This window comes from Myotis davidii, unplaced genomic scaffold, assembly GCF_000327345.1.
Source record: "Myotis davidii unplaced genomic scaffold, ASM32734v1 scaffold330, whole genome shotgun sequence".
Lineage (NCBI taxonomy): Eukaryota > Metazoa > Chordata > Mammalia > Chiroptera > Vespertilionidae > Myotis > Myotis davidii.
This window is the reverse complement of record NW_006283770.1, coordinates 4778699-4788777: the sequence shown is the minus strand read 5'-3', so window position 1 is coordinate 4788777 and position 10079 is coordinate 4778699.

Below are 10079 nucleotides of genomic sequence, written 5' to 3'. Positions count from 1 at the left end.
TTCAATTGATTTTTAATATAATAGAGTAGTCTTTGTTAACACATTTGACATGAAAAAAATTAGCTGTCTGAAAGCTTATGATTAAAGAGAATATCTATTTAGTGCATATGCCATTGAAAGAATTGAAAGCATTAGCATAAGCTTCATAATTTCATCCATGAATTACAGGGAAAACAAACAATCAAAAGGAAAACTAAAAGACTAATATTGCACAATGTCATTTGGTGCTCTCTTAAGAGTTATGCAGAGAGGAACTTCTGTTCCCATGAGCTCTTTTCACATATTATATAGCAGCATTTTTGTTCCCTAGTAACAGCTTGAAATGAAGCGACAGCAACTCTTAAGAGAATTGCCTGCATGTTTTGCTAAATTCTTAAATGTAATGCTACTTAGATTTTCGGATATCCTGGGAATATTTCCAACTGTTTCTCCACATTTCTACTTGCTTCAAATCAATACTCCATTAGGCACAATGGTTTTGTAGAACTCAGCCATGAAATTTTATGACTACGTTTTCCATCCTCTTGTATCATTAAAAGACAAAAGGTCTCTTTACACAACTCACTAGAAAATTTCAGACAAGTCCTTCTGATTATAGTGAATTAAACCAATATTACTAGACATTGTCTGATATTAACTTTAATAGAAAGCAGTTCTCACCTTATAGATCATCTGTGTTCAAAGAAAGACTCTTGGCAGGATTACACACACTTTGATATAGTCAGTTTGCCTGGAAGCCAGGTGACATATTATGAAAAGCAGAGATTTATGAAAATTATTTTTAGTTTTATGAAAAATAATTAATTGGGCTTTAAGTGATTTGCAGAGTTGTAAAGACAGCTAGTATTTTTATTTCAAAATAATATCTTCAGCTTACTAAAAGTTACAAATTATCTAAGAAATAATGATGTGATATGCAATGCTTACCCGTTGAAAATTTAAACTAAATTTTTTCAATAAAGAGTTTGGAAAAATATACAAAAAGACATATGCAGTAAGACTCCTAAACTAGAAACTAAACAAAATGGGCATAGGATATAAGGGAGTTTTTATCTCTGAAAAGTAGGCCCATATGATTACTGCATTTGAGCATTAACATAATTTCTTAAGCTTTATAAAGTCTAGGTTAAATAAATCATACACACATTATAATTTTATTACGTACTAGAGGCCCGGTGCATGAATTCGTGCATGGGTGGGATCCAGCCAGCCTGCCCCAATGGGGCTGAGCCGGCCCAAGGGAGGGGATGTGGGAGTTTGGCCGGCTGGCTCCACTCATTGGTTGAATTTTTGGTCAAACTTCCAGTCGAGGGGACAGTTTGCATATTAGCCTTTTGTTATAAAGAATTACATATTTCATGTTGTGCATGCATATGTTATATACATAAAAGTTTTTCATAATTTTACTAATTGGAATTTATTTATTGTTTAATGAATTAATATTTGCTGAGCACAGTCAGATCATTACTCTCATTTTAATTCTTAAACCTGGGAAGCATATAAACTCATTTGACCTATTTTTTAGACAAGGACAATAGCCTTAAAAAGGATAATTTTTCCCAAGTCACACAACTTAAATATATCAAAAACATGTTACAAATGTAAATGTGTCTGATTCTATAAATGTGTCTGAGTATTATTCTGTCAGGAAAGAAATGCTTTTGGCCCCTGGTGGATAATTATATGATGAATTGAATTTATATTAGGTCATTGAATTTCATAATGGGTTGTGTTTGCAACAGTTTTATTGCTATTACTCTAATTTTGAAAAAGAGAGTTTTAGACATTTAATAGTATAAGTTTTAAATATTTGTGTTTTTCTGACTATCTAATCTTACTATGACTCATATAAAACTAATTTCTGCACATGAACATGAAATAAATTGCATAGATCACTATGAGCCTCAGTTTTTAATATCTAAAAAGAGGATCACAATAACTAATTGCGTATGTTTGGGGAATGTTTATAGGAGACAATGAGTGTAATTCTTTTAGTACAATTATTCACATTCTGTTGTGTTCAATACATACTATTTTATTTTGCAGTTTCTTCCACTGTTAGTGTGAGTAAAGAAATTCTTATGTCAACCTAAACTGGTAACATTTAACCACAACTGGCTGATTTTTCTGACCTTATTAATCACATTGATTTTGTCCATCATTAATTTATAATGAACACCTGTGGTGCTGGGTAGTGTTAGATCAACTTGTTATGCTGGGACCTATATTTTCTTGGATAAATTTCTGTGTATATTTCCAGATTATAACTAGCAAACACAGAACTAGTATTAGGTTGGGTAGGCAGAAGGGGAAAGCACTTACCACTTTTGGAAGCTTATCACGGTCAGATGCAGTAACAGTCTCAGGGATTCTCATGGGAATCTAGCTTCTCCTCTTCTCCACACTGTATATAGATCTTCTCAACTTCTGAAATAGCAATGGCATTTTTTTCTTTCAAAAATGTTATTTTTATGAAAAAGAAAACTATTTGTGGGGTCAGATGGTAGCTTTAGTGACACTTATTAATACTCACTACATCTTGGCATTTGCTCTGTTTGATGCTGGTTCAGTTACAGAAACCTACTTGAACTAGTTAAAGAAAAGGGGAAATCTATTAGAGATGGGGATTATCTTTCAGGGCCCAAGTAGAGTTGGGTTTACTGAAATCTCAAGTTGGAAAGTAATTAGGGAACTGACACTGTTGTCTCTTCTCCTCTGCTCTGCTTCTCTCAGGGAAATCCATTTTTAATTCAGTCCTTCATTACAGATAGACATTTTTGTTTCTCTATACTTAAAACACCTCATTTACATATCCTCAGTTCTAGTCAAAAGATATTGCTGAATCTTTGATTCAGATTTCTTGATGACTTTTCCATCTGTCCAATAGCCATCCAGTGGAGCTGAGGACAGATTAACGGCCCAAAATAAGTTACTTTCCTGAGGGGGAAACAAACCAAGAGAAAGATTTATAAGACGTGTCTTGTGGAAATATTCCATGATGACTTCCACAGCATTGTGCTGGATGGCTTAATTATTATTCTAAACCATACTGTTAGTAACCTTGCTGATTACGCCAGTTAGAAAGCTAAAAAATTAATGATGACTCATCTCTATAATTTAAATTCAGTCTGCTGTAACTTTTAGGTCCAATCAAACCTTTAGACTATAAAACAAATATGGGGACATAGAAAATATGTGGATGGAGATAATATTTTTTCAAATATGAGCTAATGTGAATACTGCACTCAGATATTGATTAGAAGAAGAAGAAGAAGAAGAAGAAGAAGAAGAAGAAGAAGAAGAAGAAGAAGGAGAAGAAGAGAGAGGTGAGAGACAATGAAGGAGGAGCGATAGAAAGAGGGAAGACAAACACTTTGCAGTATGAACTTTCTAGAACATGAGCCATTCATTCATCAAATAACTAAACTTAATAGGAATCATTCAACAGTTATTTGTAAAGACCTGTATTCATGCTTTTAAATTATTATTTGTAGTGATGAGGTCATTTTAAGAAAAGTAGTACAAATTTGTTACTAAGGTAGAAAAAAATTAAACTTCAATTCCAAGGAAGAGGAGGGAAAATAATACTGTGTTCTAGAAGGGATTTGGTTTACTTTGTCCTTATTTGTACATTAGATTCCATGGAATTGTGTTTGGATACTGTAAATGGCATCATGATATAACTGGTCTGCGGGGCTTGGAATTATGATAAGTGCATGTTCTTTTAAAGTGCTGCATTCTTGTGCATTAGGAGAGCAGGTTGACTATAGTGTATTCATAAAATGTAACCTATATGACTCAACAAATGATGGAGATCATTTTATATTTGAATGGTTCACTTTAGGGGAAAAGGCAATTCATCATGTCGATGTGACTTTAATGATAGCATAAATCTCTCTTCTCCATATTTCATCCCTTATTCCCTACTCTGATTTTATATATATACACACACATTTTAGATGGACAAGGAAGGAAGAAGGGGGAGAAATGAAAGAAAATACATTATTATTCTTTAAATTAGGTTAAGGATGCCATGCATATGATTAGCAAGGAATTCATAATAGTAATATTTGAAATGTTCATATGTCCTAACATATGTAGTGAATTTAAATAGTTATGATTATCTAAAAACGGTAAAATTGTAATAGTTTCATGATTTAAAGTTTTAAGAATCATTCAGCTATCCTTGATCTTAGACCATCAAATTCAATCTATTTCTAGTTGCACATGAAGATAAACCAATCAGCCAGTCTATAGGTAGATGCTCATTTAAAACAATATGATCACTATATGAATTTACCAGAATAGAGTAAAACTTTCTCCATTAAGAAGATGTCATTTCCTTCTATGTACTTGATGTCTTCCTTGTATTATGCTTGATGTGAGGTCATGGAGGTCTTTAGAAAACAATAAATCCTTGAGGTATGCACTACATTGTTTTAGACAAAAAACAGGCACAGAGTGTACAACAAGGAACCTTATTTTTAACGTTGACTGTTATCCCCCAAACTCTACCATTTTCCACTAGCAGCACTCTGTTTCCATCTGAGGAGTCCAAGACACACTACTTTAATAGAAATATGTGGGCAAAGATGGAGACTAAGATATCCACAGATAGAGGCTGAGTCCTGGTTATATTCAGGAATAGTTCAGGAACCCTGCAATACAAAGGGGCTGAGGTAGAATCCCAAAGAGAGAGAAAAAAAGTTTAGGTTGATCATTCATCCTGCTTTGCCTAGAACTAAAGCTTTTCCTGGGACTTTCAATGATAAAATAAGAAATTCTCAGGAAAATTGAGGTTATTGTTAATTCTAGAAAAGAGATGGAGAAGAGTTAAACTCATAAATGATTTATATAAGACAACTGCTAAAGTCCTAAATGGCTTTGACTTGGGACGTTGCCTGGCTCACTTTGCAATCTTTTGCAATAAGGCTCAGTCACTTATACTTAGGAGCTTAAAATCTAGATGAGGGACACAGTTACTTGTCCTACTCCCTCCCCAAAGTCCAAACCATACACATGGTAAACAAAAACCTTTTATAAATATCTTTTTATTCTTTTTATGGGTACCCCCCACTGTGCACACTTACTTTGGGGAAAGATATATGTATGTACGCATGACAATTATATAATTGTAGTTATATTTTACTGGGAGCCCAGCGCACTGTTCGAAATCACATGGCACCGCCTACCCTCTGGTCCAGCCCTGCCTCTCCCTCTCCGGCCCTTGAAGCAGCTGTGGCTGCTGCTGATGAGGCCTTCCCCCAGCACAGGTGTGTGGAGGCCCCTGCCGCCCCGCCCCCGACACTGCATGCACAACCTCCTGTCCAGTCGACCTGTTATGGTGTCCCAGTTAATTAGCATATTTCTCTATTTTATATATAGATGACTTATGTAGCATTACAAAAGCTTCTTTTCTCCATAGTTAAACTTTATTTTAAAAAATATATATATTAAATTAATTTTTGGAGAGGAAGGGAGAGGGGGAGAGAAAGAGAAACATCAGTTGAGAGGGAAACATCAGTCATCAGCTGCTTTCTTCACAACCCCTTACCAGGGATCAAGCAGGCCAAGGATTGACCCAGCAACCTTTTAGTATTTGTTAAGTTATAAACCCAGAATAAATTTCTGGGGTCAGATCACAAGCTCTTTATACATGTATTTGTTTATAAATCTGGTAAATTGTTACCTTGCTAGTTTTAAGGAGTTTATATCAACTTGAATGCTAATGATACCAGACCCATACTTGAATTTTACTAAAACTACGCTTAGCAATGTGTATTCTATTTTTTTTTCTAATAATTTTGCTAATTAATAAATAGTAACTCACGTTTATTTTAATAAACATTTATTTAATCATCCCCCAACGTGAACATATTTTCCTGTATATGTTTACTCTTTTTTCTGTCGTCTCTTTTCATTTACTTAATGTTTGCAGTTGCACTCCCGTATGCGGAAGTTTACATTTAGGCATTTTCTTCTTTGGGTAGTTATAAATTTGATGGCAAGGCTAACGAGGAAAAAAAAGGTTTCATTTGGCATTTCCATTTGCAACACTGTTACGTCCATTTGGATGAATGACACTTCATGTCATAGTGAGTGAAATGTAATAGATGGCTGGGACAGTTGGAGAACAAAGCTCTGTAGATCATGTTTACAGCTTCAGTGAAGCCAGATGCTCTTTTCCTAAAGCTGACTAAATTTGAAATGGGTAACGGGCAAAACAAAATTAAAGAGAAAAAGTATGATAAATGAGTATTTGGAAGGCAATGTCAAGGATATAAACAGGTAACCTTTCCCTTGAAACCACATTTTTAAAGGCAGACTGTAATTCTTCTGAACCACATAATGTAAATAGGATAGAAGTTGTCTTTACAGTGTAATTGATTGCACTGTGTACAGGAAAACATAAATCAAGAGGCCGGTGAAACAAGGTGGGACATATAAAAAGCAACAGAATATAGGATTATGGCATGAGAATGATGAACAGAGATCTTGAGTTGTTAAGGAAATTATAAGCCATTCATTTTTATTTTTCAATTGTTTTTCTGCATAGTGTCAGTTAAAGTGATTAACAGTACCTGGGAATTGAAAAATAGCATGCCTGGACTAGGAGTTCCCATTCATAGACTGTAGTCTGCAGTATTTTTTTTTTTTTTTTTGGCTGTAATCAAGCAACCTCTTGCTTATCATGGAAGACAATAGATAAATGCTAAAGAAAGGTTCTGAAACATTGGAAAATTCCCCTAAGTCATGTCTGCCACTTTGCCTGATAAAACATCCCCCGTAAAATCCAATTCCTGCATTGAGACTGATTCATGCTTCTTAACTTCAGGAAAGTATACTAGTCTACCTGTGCTATTTTTGCCATCCATATAACTCAAATAAGGGTTGTCCTTCTTTCACTAGGCACCTTTAATACATTCTTGTGTAGTTGGGAAAATAGTTCTGAGTATAAGTAATTGTGTGTCCTGGAATTTTTTTGCTTGTGATAATTGGAGACTGAATGGAGGCCAAATGAGACTGATGCTCAAAGAATTCACTTGTCCTTCCAGATGGTCTAGAAGAGAGACATTCAGTGCACCAAGTTCAAATTCCAAATCTACCATCATTCCAGGTGGTGTGGGTCCTGACAAATGACATATTTCTGGGTCTCCATTTTTCTTTTCCACCTGTAACATTTAGATAAAATGCTGTATGATATCATTTGGAGGATAAAAGAGAGTTCTCTTTTAGAAATCTTCTGAAGTAATCCTTCAAATGGAATATTTTCTTTCCTTTTATTTATATTTTAGCTGATGGTAGTATTCAGGATATTTAATTTGTTCTCGACATTTTTCTGTGTTTCCTGGATGATTGCAGAAATGTTCCAGTAGACTTTAACTATGCAATTACACCTACATTTGGAAGGCTGGCTAATCATTTTAGCAAAGTTCGGAAAAAATTAGTCTTAACAAAGGCCATTCTGATGAGGTCAAACCTGGGTAAATATACTGTAGAGACTGACAGATATGTATTATGCTTATATGTGTGTTCCTTCACATAAACATACTCAGAAAATGAATTCAACATATGCACATACAGTATCATGCTTTTCTATTTGTAACACTGATTCATGAGGCATTTCCTATTCCTTTTTTAAAAAAATATATATTTTATTGATTTCAGAGAGGAAGGGAGAGAGAGAGATAGAAACATCAATGATGAGAGAGAATCATTGATTGCCTGCCTCCTGCACGCCCCATTTCCGGGATCAAGCCCCCAACCTGGGCATGTGCTCTGACTAGGAATTGAACCGTGACCTTCTGACTCATAGATTGACCATTAACCACTGAGCCATGCCAGCCAGGCCTTATTGCTTTTTTAAATTATTACTTATGAACAGCTTTAATGGCTATAGAATATTGCATTTTTGAATATCAAATCTTTAAAAATTCCTTTACTGAAAGACATTTTTGTTACTTTGGATTTCATGGTTGAAATTTGAAAGACGTTCTTTGCAATAATCTTTAATTTGTATTTTTATTGTTTCTTTGGGATAGATTCATAGGAGGAGTTTAATTATCCCTATGGATAGAAATTCGTTAAATTATAAGTATAGACATTGCCAATTTACCTTATAGTGAACCATATTTTAAATGCAGCAGCTATAGAAATACTTATAAAAGGTAAATAATAATTTGAAACTTTTTAGCTTAAATCCCTGTCATTTTCTGTTGCTCTCAGAGTAAAATGTACAATCTTAAACATAATTCAGGGTGTTGTACAATCTGACTTCTGCTTATCTCTCAAACCACACTCCACCCCCCACTCTTCTCCAGCCCCCCCCCCCGCCCCCAGACTGCATTTCTTTCTCAATGTATCAGGACATTTCTTGCCTCAAGGTCACTACACTTGCCCTTGCTTGGATATTTCACTCTTATCTTTATCTCTTCCTTCACATCTCAATTTCAATACCACTTCTATAGACTTTCTTAAACCACCTTCTATAAAGGTGACTTTACCTGTGTGCTCTCTATTGCATCAGAGTGTTTGTTTTATACCTCTTATCCAAGGAGAAGAGAGGCTCTGTGAGGACAGGAACAGGGATGTAGGTACAGGTATCACATATTGCAGTGTTCACTGTTTTTCAAATAGATATTGACTGCTAAGCAGAGTTGCAAGTTAGCTGTCATATATGCTGCAACTGTTTCCTCTATCATTTACTTTTATTTCTGTTTCTTATTTTATGGAGATACTTATGAATTCAAATGACAGAGTTATTCATTACCATTTTTAATTTAATCATTTTGTTTGCAAAGTCCTGGGCTACCGGAGATGAGTTCCTGATGATATTTTCTTCCAAATGATTATAACTTCAGCTTTTACACAAAACTATTTTATCTTCCTAAAAATTATTCTGGTATATGGCGTGAGGTAATAGCTAACTTTTTTTCTACTAGAGGCCCAAGTGCATGAAATTTGTGCAGGTGGGGAGGTGTGTCGCTCAGCCTAGCCTGCACCCTCTCCAATCTGGGACCCCTTCAGGGATGTCCGACTGCCCGTTGCCCCTTACTGCCCACCTTGCCAGCCTGGTCACCCTACACAGCCTGCTGTTGAGTTGTTTGGTCGTCCCTCACTAACACTCCTGCTGGCCTGGTCACCCCATGCAGCCTGCTTGTCATTACTGTAACTGTAATGGCGTCCTGGAGAATTTGCATATTCCTCTATTATTAGTATAGACTAGAGGCCCAGTGCACGAAATTCTTGCACTTGTGTGGGGGGGTGTCCCTCAGTGTGGCCTGTGCCCTCTCACAGTCTGGGAACCCTAGGGGGATGTCCAACTGACGGATGTCCACTATACCATCAGTCGGACTTCCTCAGCATTACCACGGAGGCGGGAGAGGCTCCCACCACTGCTACTGTGCTCGCCAGCTATGAGCCAGGCTTCTGGCTGAGCAGCTCTCCCCCTGTGGGAGCACACTGACCAGCCGAGGGCCGCTCCTGCATTGAGTGTCTGCCCCCTGGTGGTCAGTGCACAGCGTAATGACCGGTTATTCCAGTCATTTACATATTAGCCTTTCATATTTGGGGGAGGAGGTCATGATTGTTTCCTGGGACTGTAGCTATGGAAGCTTTGCAGAGGGTTCCACAGGCCTCGGAGGGGCGGGCTCTGGCCAGCAGCCCTGTAGCGATGGTTGTCCCTGGAGGCGCTGGCTAGGGGGAGGGGGGAGTGCTGGGGGGGGTACTAGGGGGGTGGCAAGGCTGAAGGAGGAGTAACTGTCAAACCTCCCCACTTGGCACCATTCTTTAAATCGTACATGGCCTTTTTGCAGCTGTATGTGCTCAGGGCAGGGCTCCAATCTCCTGGAGCAGGGCAGGGGCCAGGCCAGGATGGGGCCAGGCAGGCTAGGAGGGAGGGTTTAGCCGCACCCCCAGCAAGGTTCAGTGCACTTCTGCTGTGGAGACAGCGTCACTGCTGTCAGGGAGGGGGTATTGGGGGGGATGAGTCTGACCCTGAGGGGCCACTTAGGCCTGCCTCCACCCGGGCCTGGAGTTGTAGGGAGGAGAGGCGTGCCTGGCCCCAGCGGAGGGGGCCC